The sequence below is a fragment of the Salmo salar genome, chromosome ssa01 (genome assembly GCF_905237065.1).
Source record: "Salmo salar chromosome ssa01, Ssal_v3.1, whole genome shotgun sequence".
NCBI lineage: Eukaryota > Metazoa > Chordata > Actinopteri > Salmoniformes > Salmonidae > Salmo > Salmo salar.
In genome coordinates, this window is record NC_059442.1 from 97,041,179 (window position 1) to 97,057,247 (window position 16,069).

Consider the following 16,069-nt stretch of genomic DNA (forward strand, 5'->3'; position numbering starts at 1 on the left):
CAAGACCCTGGTGAGGACGACGAGCATGCAGTCGAGCTTCCCTGAGACTGTTTCTGACATTTGTGCAGAAAATCTTAGGTTTTGCAAACCCACAGTTTCACAAGCTATCCTTGTGGCTCGTTTGACTGTCCCGCAGGTGAGGAAAATGGATGTAGAGGTCCTGAGCTGGCGTGGTTACACGTGGTCTGCGGTTGTGAGGCTGATTGGACGTACTGCCAGATTCTCTAAAACGACATTCGAGGTGGCTTATGGTAGTGAAATGAACATTAAATTCTCTGGCAACAGCTCTGGTGTACATTCCTGCAGGCAGCATGCCAATTGCATGGCCCCTTAACTTGAGACATCTGTGGCATGGTTGTGATAACTACACATTTTAGTGGGCTTTTGTCTCCCTGCACAAGGTGCACCTGTGTAATGATCATGCTGTTTAATCAGCTTATTGATATGCCACACCTGTCAAGTGGATGGATTATCTTGGAAATGAGAAATGCTCACTAACGGTGATGAAAACAAATTTGTGCACAGAATTTGAGAGAAGCTTTTATGGACATTTCTGGGATCTTTTATTTTAAAGTTGTGTTTACAATGCATTTGGAAAGTATTCAGACCCCTTGAATTTTTCCACATTATGTTACATCCTTTTTCTAAAACTGATTTAAATAGTTTTTTTCCGCTCATCAAATCTACACACAATACCCAATAATGACAAAGCAAATTTATAAAAAAATATATTTAATGGCATTTACATAAGTGTTCAGGACCTTTACTCAGTACTTTGTTGAAGCACCTTTTGGCAGTGATTACAGCTTTGAGTCTTCTTGGGTATGACGCTACAAGGTTGGCACCTGTATCTGGAGAGTTTCTCCCATTCTTCCCTGCAGATCCTCTTAAGCTCTGTCAGGTTGGATGGATGGGAGCGTTGCTGCACAGCTATTTTCAGGTCTCTCCAGAGATGTTCGATCAGGTTTATGTCCGGGCTCTGGCTGGGCCACTCAGGGACATTGAGACTTGTCCCGAAGCCACTCCTGCGTTGTCCTGACTGTGTGCTTGGGGTCGGTGTTGTATTGGAAGGTGAACCTGGAGTCTGGAGGTCCTGAGTGCTCTGGAGCAGGTTTTCATCAAGGATCTCTCTGTACTTTGCTGCGTTCATTTTTGCCTTGATCTTGACTAGTCTCCCAGTCCCTGCCACTGAAAAACATGCCCACAGCATGATGCTGCCACCACCGTGCTTCACCGTAGGGATGGTGCCAGGTTTCCTCCAGACGAGACTCTTGGCATTTAGGCCAAATAGTTCAATCTCGGTTTCATCAGACCAGATAATCTTGTTTCTCATGGTCTCAGAGTATTGACATGCCTTTTGGCAAACTCCAAGTGGACTGATGTACTTTTTTTTTGTTTTTACTGAGGGGTGGTTTCCGTCTGGCCACTTTACCATAAAGGCCTGATTGGTGGAGTGCTGCAGAGATGGTTGTCCTCCCATCTCCACAGAGGAACTCTCGAGCTCTGTCAGCGTGACCATCAGATTCTTGGTCCCCTCCCTGACCAAGGTCCCCTCCCCTGATTGTTCAGTTTGGCCAGGCGGCCAACTAGGAAGAGTCTTGGTGGTTCCAAACTTTTTCCATTTAAGAATGATGGAGGCCGCTGTGTTCTTGTGGAACTTCAATGCTGCAGAAATATTTTGGTACCCATCCCCAGATCTATGCCTTGACACAATCCTGTCTCGGAGCTCTACGGACAAATATTTCGACCTAATGGCTTGGTTTTTGCACTGACATGCACTGTCAACTGTGGGACCTCATACAGACAGGTGTGCCTTTCCAGATAATGTCCAATCAATTGAATTTACCACAGGTGTACTCCAATCAAGTTGTACAAACATCTCAAGGATGATCACAGAAAACAGGATGCACCTGAGCTCAATCTCGAGTCTCATAGCAAAGGGTCTGAATACTTATGTAAATAAGGTATTTCTGATTTATTTGTTATTTGAAAAAAATGTAGCCTGTTTTTTGCTTTGTCATTATTGGGTGTTGTGTGTGGATTGCTGAGAATGTTTTATTTATTTAATCCAGTTTAGAATAAGGCTGTAATGTGAAAAAGTCAAGGGGTCTGAATACTTTCTGAAGGCCCTTTTTTTAAACTTTTTTTTTTGTCCAGTGTATTTATTCGACCTTATGACTCCTGGCTCATTTCCCTTGTTTTGCCCAACTTCCTCTGATAGTTGACATCTAAGTAAAACCACATTTATTCCAGTCATGGTCGACGCTGAAGGATGATGAAACTCAACCATTGTTTGGGATTCCAGGGAAATGGATAAGAACAGCTGATCATTGCCCACAAATATACTAAATGTCACTTGACAAGCATGTATGTATGTATGTATGTATCCCCTTCATAAAACAAGCAGCTGGATTGTGTGAGCAGTCACAGGTAGACCACATCACACAGTGGCCTGGCCCTGGCTGTTGCTTCTCTTTCCGGTTTGGATGATAAGTATTTGCGTCTAACCTCAGTGTGCGGCCACTGTCCAGGGCTCTCCACTTTGTTTGCCCTTCATATTTAAATCCTCTTGTATGGCCTCTGTTTGCCAGCGACCACTGTATTATACTAGAGGGGAAAGGAAATTCTATGGACATCCAATAAGTGCTACAGGAACCAAGGCATGCCTTTCACCTGCAGCCTGGACACAAAGGACACGATAGAAGCATTGGGGATGTACTGTTCAGTAGACAGCTCCTACTTGAATGTGGTTTGAGGTTATGACCTCCACACTTTGGACTACATCCATTCCCACCACATCCCCTTGATGTAAAAAGCACGCCCATCCAGGAGCAGGGTTGGAGTAACTTATTACATGAAATCAGTTGCATGTAATTTCATTACAAAAAAACGAATCAGTTACGTTACCAGCTAAAATATTGTCATCAGATTACAGATACTTTTGAAAAACTAGATGATTACTTATTTAATTACTTTTAAATTCAGAAAGGATGTTGGCTAAATGTTTAAGTTTGTTTCACCTGAGCAAGTCTGACCTCAAGTCAGAGACCACTATGATCAAATCAAAGTTTATTGGTTGCGTACACAGATTTGCAGATGTTATCGCAGGTGCATGGAAATGCTTGTTTCTAGCTCCAACAGTGCTGTAACACTTAACATGAGTACAATATACAATATACAGTGCCTTCGGAAAGTATTTAGACCCCTTGACTTTTTCCACATTTTGTTACATTACAGCCTATTCTAAATTTGATTAAATTAATAAAAATCCTCAGCAATCTACACACAATACCCCACAATGACAAAGTGAAAACAGGTTTTAAGACATTTCTGCAAATTTATAAAAATGTAAGAACAGAAATACCTTATTTACATAAGTATTCAGAACCTTTGCTATGAGACTCGAGATTGAGCTCAGGTGCATCTTGTTTCCATTGATCATCCTTGATGTTTTTACAACTTGATTGGAGTCCACCTGTGGTAAATTCAATTTATTAGACATGATTTGGAAAGGCACACACCTGCCAATATAAGGTCCCACAGTTGACAGTGCAAGTCAGAGCAAAAGCCAAGTCATTAGGTTGAAGGAATTGTCCATAGTGCTCGTGTGTCAAGGCACAGATCTGGGGAAGGGTACCAAAACATTCATGCAGCATTGAAGGTCCCCAAGAACACAGGGGCCTCCATCATTCTTAAATGGAAGAAGTTTGGAACCAGCAAAACTCTTCCTAGAGCTGGCCGACCGGCTAAACTGAGCAATCGGGGGAGAAGGGCCTTGGTCAAGGAGGTGAACAAGAACCCAATGGTCACTCTGACAGAGCTCCCGGATTTTCTCTGTGGAGATGGGAGAACCTTCCAGAAGGACAACCATCTCTGCAGCACTCCACCAATCAGACCTTTATGGTAAAGTGGCCAGACGGAAGCCACTCCTCAATAAAAGGCACATGACAGCCCGCTTGGAGTTTGCCAAAAGGCACGTAAAGACACTCAGACCATGAGAAACGAGATTATCTGGTCTGATGAAACAAAGGTTGAACTATTTGGCCTGAATGCCAAGCATCACGTCTGGAGGAAACCTGACACCATCCCTACAGTGAAGCATGCTGGTGGCAGAATCATGCTGTGTTTTTCAGCGGCAGGGACTGGGAGACTAGTCAGGATCAAGGCAAAGAAACTGCAAAGTACAGAGAGATCCTTGATGAAAACCTGCTCCAGAGTGCTCAGGACCTCAGACCGGGGCAAAGGTTCACCTTCCAACAGGACAACGACCCTAAGCACACAGCCAAGACAACGCAGGAGTGGCTTCGGGACAAGTCTTTGAATGTGCTTGAGTGGCCCAGCTAGAGCCTGGACTTAACCCTGATCAAACATCTCTGTGCAGCAATGCTCCCCATCCATCCTGACAGAGCTTGAGAGGATCTGCAGAGAAGAATGGGAGAAACTCCCCAAGCTTGAGGTGTGCCAAGCTTGTAGCGTTAAACCCAAGAAGACTTGAGGCTGTAATCGATGCCAAAGGTACTTCAACAAAGTACTGAGTAAAGGTTCTGAATACTTATCTAAATGTAATATTTCTGTTTTTTTATTTGAAGAATATTTCTAATAAACCATTTTGCTTTGTCATTATGGGATATTGTGTGTAGGTTAAAAAAAGTGGATAAAGTCAAGGGGTCTGAATACTTTACCAAGGCACTGTATACATATGAAGTGATCACATGTGGCTCAGTAAGTAGAGCATTGTGCTTGCAACGCCAGGGTTGTGGGTTTGATTCCCATGGGGGACCAGTATGAAAAAATGTATGCACTCACTACTATAAGTTCTGGATAAGAGCATTTGCTTAATGACTAAAATGTAAGTGGGTAAAACAGTATGTAAAGATTAAAGTGACCAGTGTTTAATGACTATGTCCATAGGGCAGCAGTCTCTAAGGTGCAGGGTAGAGTACCGGGTGGTAGCTGACTAGTGACAGTGACTAAGGTTCAGTGCAGGGTACTGGGCACAGGCCGGCTAGTGGTGACTGTTTGAGTCTGATGACACACCAAATGCGTTTGATGGATCCTTTTTGTCTTCTTCTAATGGCTCTTAAGGGGAAAGTAATCAGATTACGTTACTGAGTTTGTGTAATCCAAAATGTACGTTACTGATTACAATTTTGGACAGGTAACTAGTAACTAATAGATTACATTGAAATAGTAACTTACCCAACTCCCCTGCTCTGAATGCACACACAGGGGTTTCTCTCTCTCTCTCTGGCCAGGTACTCTGGTCAACACACGGATTGGGAAGCTAGGTCATGAATGAGCCATCGCCGGGGCGGCGAGTGGGCCAGCTGGTAGCCCTGCAGCCTGGGCCATACCGGACCTGCCAGGCGACCCATAACAGCCTCATTAGGGCAGATGTGAGGCTGATGCTGTTGCTGTCTGCCCTCCCCTTCCTCTGCTCCTTCCGTTGGCCTGAGAAGCCCAGCAGCTGTTCACCAAGGGGTGGCCTAAGCCAATGCCTGCCTGATCCCTGAATCTCACTGATGGGGGTAGGGAGGCAGCAGATGGGGTCGGTCAGAGGAGGGGTTGGCCTGGGTAGGGTGAGGTGTGGTGGAAGGGGTATTTATGAGGGGGTAGTAGTAGTGGTTGTTGCTCAGACTGGGTTGAAAGAGTTAGAGTTGGTTGGACGTATGAAGGGGGGAGTAGGGGTCTCAGCTAAGGTCTCAGCTACAGTAGGGTATCAGCTAAGGTCTCAACTACAGTAGAGTCTCAGCTACAGTAGGGTATCAGCTAAGGTCTCAGCTACAGTCGGGTATCAGCTACAGTAGGGTCTCAGCTAAGGTCTCAGCTACAGTAGGGTATCAGCTAAGGTCTCAACTACAGTAGGGAATCAGCTAAGGTCTCAACTACAGTAGGGTATCAGCTACAGTAGGGTCTCAGCTAAGGTCTCAGCAGGTTCTCAGCTAAGGTCTCAGCAGGTTCTCAGCTAAGGTCTCAGCAGGTTCTCAGCTAAGGTCTCAGCAGGTTCTCAGCTAAGGTCTCAGCAGGTTCTCAGCTAAGGTCTCAGTTAGGGTCTCAGTTCGGGTCTCAGTAGAGTCTCGGCTAGGGTCTCAGCAGGGTCTCGGCAGGGACTCGGCTAGGGTCCGGGCAGGGTCTCAGCTAGGGTCGCGGCTAGGCTCTCAGCAGGGTCGCGGCTAGGGTCTCAGCTAAGGTCTCAGCAGGGTCTCAGCTAGGGTCTCAGCAAGGGTCTCAGCAGGGTTTCAGCTAGGGTCTCAGCAGGGTCACAGCTAGGGTCACAGCTAGGTTCTCAGCTAAGGTCTCAGCAGGGTCTTGTCTAGGATCTAAGCAAGGTCTCAGCTAGGGTCTCAGTAGGATCTAAGCAGGGTCTCAGCTGGGGTCTCAACAGGGTCTCAGCAGGGTCTCGGCTAGGGTCTCAGCAGGGTCTCAGCTAGGGTCTCAATAGTATCTAAGCAGGGTCTCAGCTGAGGTCTCAGGTAGGGTCTCAGCTAGGATCTTAGCAGTGTCTCAGCTATAGTAGGGTCTCAGCTAGGCTCAGCAGGGTCTCGGCTAGGGTCTCGGCTATGTTCTAGGCAGGGTCTCAGCTAGGTTCTCAGCATGGTCTCAGCTAGGGTCTCAGCATGGTCTCAGCTAGGGTTTCAGCTCGGGTCTCTGCTAGGGTCAGGGCAGGGTCTCAGCTAGGATCTTAGCAGTGTCTCAGCTATAGTAGGGTCTCAGCTAGGCTCAGCAGGGTCTCGGCTAGGGTCTCGGCTATGTTCTAGGCAGGGTCTCAGCTAGGTTCTCAGCATGGTCTCAGCTAGGGTCTCAGCATGGTCTCAGCTAGGGTTTCAGCTCGGGTCTCGGCTAGGGTCTCTGCTAGGGTCAGGGCAGGGTCTCAGCTAGGGTCTCAGCAGGGTCTCAGCTAGGGTCCCAGTAGGAACTTAGCAGTGTCTCAGCTACAGTAGGGTCTCAGTAGGATCTAAGCAGGGTCTCAGCCAGGGTCTCAGCAGGGTATCGGCTTTGGTCAGGGCAGGGTCTCAGCTAGGGTCTCAGCTGGGGTCTCAGTAGGATCTAAGCAGGGTCTCTGCTAGGGTCTCAGCTAGGGTCTCAGCTAGGGTCTCAGCAAGGGTCTCAGCAAGGGTCTCAGCTAGGGTCTCAAGTAGGGTCTCAGCTAGGTTCTCAGGAAGGTCTCAGCTACAGCAGGGTCTCATCTAGGGTCTCAGCAGGGTTTCAGCTCGGGTCTCAGTAGGGTCTCGGCTAGGGTCTCGGCAGGGTCTCGGCAATGGTCAGGGCAGGGTCTCAGCAGGGTCTCAGCTAGGGTCTCAGCAGGGTCTCAGCAGGGTCTCAGCTGTGGTCAGGGCAGGGTCTCAGCTAGGGTCTCAGCTAGTGTCTCAGCAGGGTCTCAGCTAGGGTCTCAGTAGAATCTTAGCAGGGTCTCAGCTGGGGTCTCAGCTGGTGTCTCAGCAGGGTCTCAGCTAGGGTCTCAGTAGAATCTTAGCAGGGTCTCAGCTGGGGTCTCAGCTGGGGTCTCAGCTGGGGTCTCAGCTAGGGTCTCAGCAGTGTCTCAGCTAGGGTCTCAGTAGGATCTAAGCAGGGTCTCGGCTATGGTCAGGGCAGGGTATCAGCTAGGTTCTCAGGAGGGTCTCAGCAATGGTCAGGGCAGGGTCTCGGCTAGGGTCTTAGCAGTGTCTCAGCTATAGTAGGGTCTCAGCTAGGCTCAGCAGGGTCTCGGCTAGGGTCTCGGCTATGTTCTAGGCAGGGTCTCAGCTAGGTTCTCAGCATGGTCTCAGCTAGGGTCTCAGCATGGTCTCAGCTAGGGTTTCAGCTCGGGTCTCGGCTAGGGTCTCTGCTAGGGTCAGGGCAGGGTCTCAGCTAGGGTCTCAGCAGGGTCTCAGTTAGGGTCCCAGTAGGAACTTAGCAGTGTCTCAGCTACAGTAGGGTCTCAGTAGGATCTAAGCAGGGTCTCAGCTGGGGTCTCAACAGGGTCTCAGCAGGGTCTCGGCTAGGGTCTCAGCAGGGTCTCAGCTAGGGTCTCAATAGTATCTAAGCAGGGTCTCAGCTGAGGTCTCAGGTAGGGTCTCAGCTAGGATCTTAGCAGTGTCTCAGCTATAGTAGGGTCTCAGCTAGGCTCAGCAGGGTCTCGGCTAGGGTCTCGGCTATGTTCTAGGCAGGGTCTCAGCTAGGTTCTCAGCATGGTCTCAGCTAGGGTCTCAGCATGGTCTCAGCTAGGGTTTCAGCTCGGGTCTCGGCTAGGGTCTCTGCTAGGGTCAGGGCAGGGTCTCAGCTAGGGTCTCAGCAGGGTCTCAGCTAGGGTCCCAGTAGGAACTTAGCAGTGTCTCAGCTACAGTAGGGTCTCAGTAGGATCTAAGCAGGGTCTCAGCCAGGGTCTCAGCAGGGTATCGGCTTTGGTCAGGGCAGGGTCTCAGCTAGGGTCTCAGCTGGGGTCTCAGTAGGATCTAAGCAGGGTCTCTGCTAGGGTCTCTGCTAGGGTCTCAGCTAGGGTCTCAGCAAGGGTCTCAGCAAGGGTCTCAGCTAGGGTCTCAAGTAGGGTCTCAGCTAGGTTCTCAGGAAGGTCTCAGCTACAGCAGGGTCTCATCTAGGGTCTTAGCTAGGGTCTCAGCAGGGTTTCAGCTCGGGTCTCAGTAGGGTCTCGGCTAGGGTCTCGGCAGGGTCTCGGCAATGGTCAGGGCAGGGTCTCAGCAGGGTCTCAGCTAGGGTCTCAGTAGGGTCTCAGCAGGGTCTCGGCTGTGGTCAGGGCAGGGTCTCAGCTAGGGTCTCAGCTAGTGTCTCAGCAGGGTCTCAGCTAGGGTCTCAGTAGAATCTTAGCAGGGTCTCAGCTGGGGTCTCAGCTGGTGTCTCAGCAGGGTCTCAGCTAGGGTCTCAGTAGAATCTTAGCAGGGTCTCAGCTGGGGTCTCAGCTAGGGTCTCAGCTGGGGTCTCAGCTGGGGTCTCAGCTAGGGTCTCAGCAGTGTCTCAGCTAGGGTCTCAGTAGGATCTAAGCAGGGTCTCGGCTATGGTCAGGGCAGGGTATCAGCTAGGTTCTCAGGAGGGTCTCAGCAATGGTCAGGGCAGGGTCTCGGCTAGGGTCTTAGCAGTGTCTCAGCTATAGTAGGGTCTCAGCTAGGCTCAGCAGGGTCTCGGCTAGGGTCTCGGCTATGTTCTAGGCAGGGTCTCAGCTAGGTTCTCAGCATGGTCTCAGCTAGGGTCTCAGCATGGTCTCAGCTAGGGTTTCAGCTCGGGTCTCGGGTAGGGTCTCTGCTAGGGTCAGGGCAGGGTCTCAGCTAGGGTCTCAGCAGGGTCTCAGTTAGGGTCCCAGTAGGAACTTAGCAGTGTCTCAGCTACAGTAGGGTCTCAGTAGGATCTAAGCAGGGTCTCAGCTGGGGTCTCAACAGGGTCTCAGCAGGGTCTCGGCTAGGGTCTCAGCAGGGTCTCAGCTAGGGTCTCAATAGTATCTAAGCAGGGTCTCAGCTGAGGTCTCAGGTAGGGTCTCAGCTAGGATCTTAGCAGTGTCTCAGCTATAGTAGGGTCTCAGCTAGGCTCAGCAGGGTCTCGGCTAGGGTCTCGGCTATGTTCTAGGCAGGGTCTCAGCTAGGTTCTCAGCATGGTCTCAGCTAGGGTCTCAGCATGGTCTCAGCTAGGGTTTCAGCTCGGGTCTCGGCTAGGGTCTCTGCTAGGGTCAGGGCAGGGTCTCAGCTAGTGTCTCAGCAGGGTCTCAGCTAGGGTCCCAGTAGGAACTTAGCAGTGTCTCAGCTACAGTAGGGTCTCAGTAGGATCTAAGCAGGGTCTCAGCCAGGGTCTCAGCAGGGTATCGGCTTTGGTCAGGGCAGGGTCTCAGCTAGGGTCTCAGCTGGGGTCTCAGTAGGATCTAAGCAGGGTCTCTGCTAGGGTCTCTGCTAGGGTCTCAGCTAGGGTCTCAGCAAGGGTCTCAGCTAGGGTCTCAAGTAGGGTCTCAGCTAGGTTCTCAGGAAGGTCTCAGCTACAGCAGGGTCTCATCTAGGGTCTTAGCTAGGGTCTCAGCAGGGTTTCAGCTCGGGTCTCAGTAGGGTCTCGGCTAGGGTCTCGGCAATGGTCAGGGCAGGGTCTCAGCAGGGTCTCAGCTAGGGTCTCAGCAGGGTCTCAGCAGGGTCTCGGCTGTGGTCAGGGCAGGGTCTCAGCTAGGGTCTCAGCTAGTGTCTCAGCAGGGTCTCAGCTAGGGTCTCAGTAGAATCTTAGCAGGGTCTCAGCTGGGGTCTCAGCTGGTGTCTCAGCTAGGGTCTCAGCTAGGGTCTCAGTAGAATCTTAGCAGGGTCTCAGCTGGGGTCTCAGCTGGGGTCTCAGCTAGGGTCTCAGCAGTGTCTCAGCTAGGGTCTCAGTAGGATCTAAGCAGGGTCTCGGCTATGGTCAGGGCAGGGTATCAGCTAGGTTCTCAGGAGGGTCTCAGCAATGGTCAGGGCAGGGTCTCGGCTAGGGTCTTAGCAGTGTCTCAGCTATAGTAGGGTCTCAGCTAGGCTCAGCAGGGTCTCGGCTAGGGTCTCGGCTATGTTCTAGGCAGGGTCTCAGCTAGGTTCTCAGCATGGTCTCAGCTAGGGTCTCAGCATGGTCTCAGCTAGGGTTTCAGCTCGGGTCTCGGCTAGGGTCTCTGCTAGGGTCAGGGCAGGGTCTCAGCTAGGGTCTCAGCAGGGTCTCAGCTAGGGTCCCAGTAGGAACTTAGCAGTGTCTCAGCTACAGTAGGGTCTCAGTAGGATCTAAGCAGGGTCTCAGCCAGGGTCTCAGCAGGGTCTCAGCAGAGTATTGGCTTTGGTCAGGGCAGGGTCTCAGCTAGGGTCTCAGCTGGGGTCTCAGTAGGATCTAAGCAGGGTCTCAGCTAGGGTCTCAGCTAGGGTCTCAGCTAGGGTCTCAGCAAGGGTCTCAGCTAGGGTCTCAAGTAGGGTCTCAGCTAGGTTCTCAGGAAGGTCTCAGCTACAGCAGGGTCTCATCTAGGGTCTTAGCTAGGGTCTCAGCAGGGTTTCAGCTCGGGTCTCAGTAGGGTCTCGGCTAGGGTCTCGGCAGGGTCTCGGCAATGGTCAGGGCAGGGTCTCAGCTAGGGTCTCAGCTAGGGTCTCAGCAGGGTCTCAGCAGGGTCTCGGCTGTGGTCAGGGCAGGGTCTCAGCTAGGGTCTCAGCTAGTGTCTCAGTAGAATCTTAGCAGGGTCTCAGCTAGGGTCCCTGTAGAATCTAAGCAGGGTCTCAGCTGGGGCCTCAGGGAGGGTCTCAGCTAGTGTCTCAGCTAAGGTCTCAGCAGTGTCTCAGCAGGATCTAAGCAGGGTCTCAGCAATGGTCAGGGCAGGGTCTCAGCTGGGGTTTCAGTTCGGGTCTCAGCAGGGTCTCGGCTAGGGTCTCAGCAGGGTCTCGGCTAGGGTCTCAGCAGGGTCTCGGCTAGGGTCTCAGCAGGGTCTCGGCTAGGGTCTCAGCTAGGTTCTCGGCTAGGGTCTCGGCTAGGGTCCGGGCAAGGTCTCAGCTACAGTAGGGTCTAAGCAGGGTCTCAGCAGGGTCTCAGCTACAGCAGGGTCTTAGCTAGGGTTTCAGCGTGGTCTTGTCTAAGCAGGGTCTCGGCTAGGGCCTTGGCTAGGGTCAGGGCAGGATCTCAGCTAGGGTCTCAGCTAGGGTCTCAGTAGGATCTTAGCAGTGTCTCAGCTACAGTAGGGTCTCAGCTAGGGTCTCACAAGGGTCTCAGGAGGGTCTCAGCTATAGTAGGGTCTCAGCTAAGGTCTAAGCAGGGTCTAAGCAGGGTCTAAGCAGGGTCTAAGCAGGGTCTCAGCTAGGGTCTTAGCAGGGTCTCAGCAGGATCTCAGCTGGGGTCTCAGTAGGGTCTCAGCTAGGGTCTCAGCTAGGGTCTCAGCTGGGGTCTCAGCAGGGTCTCAGCAGGGTCTCAGCTAGGGTCTCAGCTAGCCTCTTAGGGATCCCTTAACTCCCATTCCCACTCGAATCCCGTTAGCAGGATTGATTTGACAACATCCAGTGAAATTGCAGTGCACCAAATTCAAAAACAGAAATATTCATAATAAGAATTCATAAAACATAGTGTTATACATCAAAATACAGCTTTACTTCTTGTTAATCCAGCCGCAGTGTCAGATTTCAAAAAGGCTTTACGGCGAAAGCAGACCATGCGATTATCTGAGGACAGCACCCCGCATACAAACACATGAAAATCATATTTCAACCAGCCAGGTGCGACACAAAAGTCAGAAATAACGATATCATTCATGCCTTACCTTTGAAGATCTTCTGTTGGCACTGCAAAATGTCCCAGAAACATCACAAATGGTCCTTTTGTTCGATAAATTCCTTCTTTATATCCCCAAAATGTCCATTTATTTGGAGCGTTTTGATTCAGAAATACACCGGTTTCAACTCGCCCAACATGCCTACAAAGTATTTTAATAAGTTACCTGTAAACTTGGTCCAAACATTTCAAACAACTTTCCTAATCCAAATTTAGGTACCCTAAAACGTAAATAATCGATAAAATTTAAGACGGGAAATACTGTGTTCAATACCGGATAAAAACAACGTGAAGCACGTTCCAGGTCATGCGCACCAAAATACTTGATTCCCTCTGAGTGACATGGAAAGAACAGAACTACTTCTTAATTTCTCAAAAGAAAAACATCAACCGATTTCTAAAGACTAAAGGAAAACAGATTGACCTCAAAAAAAGAATTCCCTTGTGCTCGGGGTTTCGCCTGCCAAATCAGTTTGTTATACTCAGACATTATTCAAACAATTTTAGAAACTTCAGAGTGTTTTCTATCCAAATCTACTAATATGAGTAGCAGGCAGTTTACTTTGGACACGCTTTTCATCCGGATGTCAAAATACTGCCCCCTAGCCTTAAGAAGCTAGGGTCTCAGCTAGGGTCCGGGCAGGGTCTCAGCTAGGGTCTCAGCAGATTTTCAGCTAGGGTCTCAGCTAGGGTCACAGCAGGTTTTCGGCTAGGGTCTCGGCTAGGGTCTCGGCTAGGGTCTCAGCTAGGGTCTCAGCAGGTTTTCGGCTAGGGTCTCGGCTAGGGTCTCGGCTAGGGTCCGGGCAGGGTCTCAGCTAGTAGGGTCTAAGCAGGTTCTCAGCTAGGGTCTCAGTAGGTTCTAAGCAGGGTCTCAGCTAAGGCCTCAGGAGGGTCTCAGCTAGGGTCTCAGCAGGGTCTCAGACAGTAAACACAAGGGCAAAAGGCCTGGGAGTGAACTTTCTTGAGTTTTTTTTACTTGAAGTTTCCATTAGTCAGTAAATGTGTGTATCTGTTTATTTTGTGTGGATGATAATGAGACACAGATACATAGAGATGGAAAGCCTATGATCATTACCTATATATGTGGACAGGACAGCAGGGGTTGATGTGCACAGTAGCTTTGAAACACTACCTGATACAATCTCTCAAGTCAATATATACTATGTGAATGTATAAAAAAAAGGTTTATTTTTACCCCTTTTTCATGATATCCAATTGGTAGTTAGTCTTGTTCCATTGCTGCAACTCCCCTACGGACTCAGTGAGGTGAAGGTCGAGAGCCATGCATCCTCCGAAACACGACTCTGCCAAGCCGCGTTGCTTCTTGACACACTGCTCGCTTAACCCGGAAGCCAGCCGCATCAATGTGGCAACCGAAGTCAGCTTTCAGGCGCCCGGGACGCCACAAGGAGTTGCTAGAGTATGATGGGACAAGGACATCACGGCCGACCAAACCCTCCCTTACCCCGGTACAACGATGGGCCATTTAGGCGCCTCTTCATGGGTCTTCCGGTCACGGCCGGCTGCGACAGCTTGGGATTGAACCCGGGTCTGCGGTGACACTGCAATGCAATGCCTTAGACCTCTGCGCCACTCGGGTGTATTGAATGTATACAGTTTATGGTACAACAAACATTACAGATCCAGAACAAAAATCTGGTTTTCCAAAACTCTGCTGTTATCCAGATTGATTTACAATTAGTGCCTTGCCCCTCTAATCTCCATATATTGTGACTCAGTGGTGGTTTTCATTGGCCAGAAACAGCACTCTGTCTTGAGTAACAGTAGCAACATGGCTGTTAGAATGTGGCTGGACATTTGCCGGCCCTGTGTCTCCAGAACGGACAGGTGTCGGCGTCAGCAGTGTCCAGACTCGTTCCCGGCAGCTGCTGCGACCACACACCCCTCCCCCACCCTGACAGATGTAGTGTACCACCCATCAGCTTTATGGCGCCAGGGCTGTTGCTACTTTAAATATTTGATTTGCCCAGGAGGGACAGCCCTGTTTGGGCAAGGGGTTGAAAAGAGCTGGGTGGCTTATCAGCATGACAGAAATAAAACCTACAGAAGATACTTAGAAGATACTTAGACAGTTGACTTGACACCATGGCAGGGTGTTTGACTTGACACCATGGCAGGGTGTTTGACTTGACACCATGGCAGGGTGTTTGACTTGACACCATGGCAGGGTGTTTAACTTGACACCATGGCAGGGTGTTTGGGGAAAACAAATTGCCAAAGTCTTTGGAAGTCCATTTTGGAATGTTAGGAGGCTTGGAGGACATTTTGGAATGTTAGGTGGCTTGGAGGACATTTTGGGTTAAAGGTAATATAAAGGCCTGAATTCCACTGCCAAGAATAATCTTTATCATTTTATAGTGTGAAAATTCTCCTTCCATAACACTTCACTCTCAGTATATTTCTCTTCACATAATCTCCATTCACACCTTGTTCAAAATCCCTCAAACATCCTAAACAACTATGAAGGTGACCTCTAATCTTCTTTTGGCTGTTTTTCAAGGCGTTATTGAAGTCTCTTAATTTACTCAGTATAGTTTGCCATCAGAGAAAAGGTAGAAAGAGACTAAAGGCTGGGTTTACAGCTAATCACAGCCAAAAGGTAGAATTCCAGTGCTGATCTTGAGGAAAAACTTAATCCAGCTGGATTCAAAGTCTCTGAGGGAGTTTCGGAAAGCACCTTGTTCTACCATCTGGGACGGCAGACAACCCACAGCCCCATTAAGATGCCACATTAAGGGACTGCTGGTAATTGCAAGATACAGCAGAATGGAGTGCACCTAGCAATACATTTTAGTGTCAGAGAGAGAGAGAACTTTCTTAACACAGTGAAATTCAACTTGAAACGTAGCTTCTGAATACTGCCAAACAGATGCTAGTACACTTGTTTATTTTTTCTCCCCCCATATGGTTGCAGCTGATGGGGGTGAATGTTGGTATTGTTCATTTTGTCAGTGATCTTGAGAGATGTGGCTTGTTTATTGTTTACTCCATGTTTAACTCTGTGTTGTCTGTGTCACACTGCTTTGCTTTATCTTGGCCAGGTCGCAGTTGTAAATGAGAACTTGTTCGCAACTAGCCTACCTGGTTAAATAAAGGTGAAATAAATAAAGGTGAAATAAATAAAAATGTGGGAGCTCTAATGATAATGCAATGTGCAGATGTGTTCAGGGAAAGGGGGCCGTCGTTAACTCACATTGTCGGCTACAGTGCCCCGTTCCTCCTCGCATCATGATAGATGCTGTCAGCCTGCTCCGAGTTGACCTTCTGTAGAAAAAAACACTTCTCTGGGGCTTCCACATCACAGTTGTGCAGGTGTAACAGAGAGACTGAGGCATGGGATTTGGTTCCAACTTTTCTGTTCTGAGTTGGAGTTGGTTGTTTAGTAAGTGATGATCCAAGGGGCATTACCAGAGGCATGAGTTCATGTCATGGTTTCCCTGAGAGGACTCTTTGCACATCTGTTGCCAGAAGCATCTAGTTAGACATGCTAATTGTCCCAAGCGGTGGACACTAGTGCATAGTAAGTTAAACTAGAGGAGTCTGAATAGGTCAACATTAACTATAGGAGGTGAAGGTTCAGCACTGATTTCTTTAATTACACTATTGAAGTGACAGAATCACACTTGTTATATTATCACAATATCTTCCACTTCCATTGGAATGCTATGTACAAAGCACGTATAAGACCTAATGGACAACATGTATCGACGGGGCTGTAGTGGAGCAGGTCAAGAGTTTCAAGTTCCATGGTGTCCACATCACCAACAAACTATCATGGTCCAAACACACCAAGACAGTTGTGAAGAGGGCACGACAACACCTTTTCCAC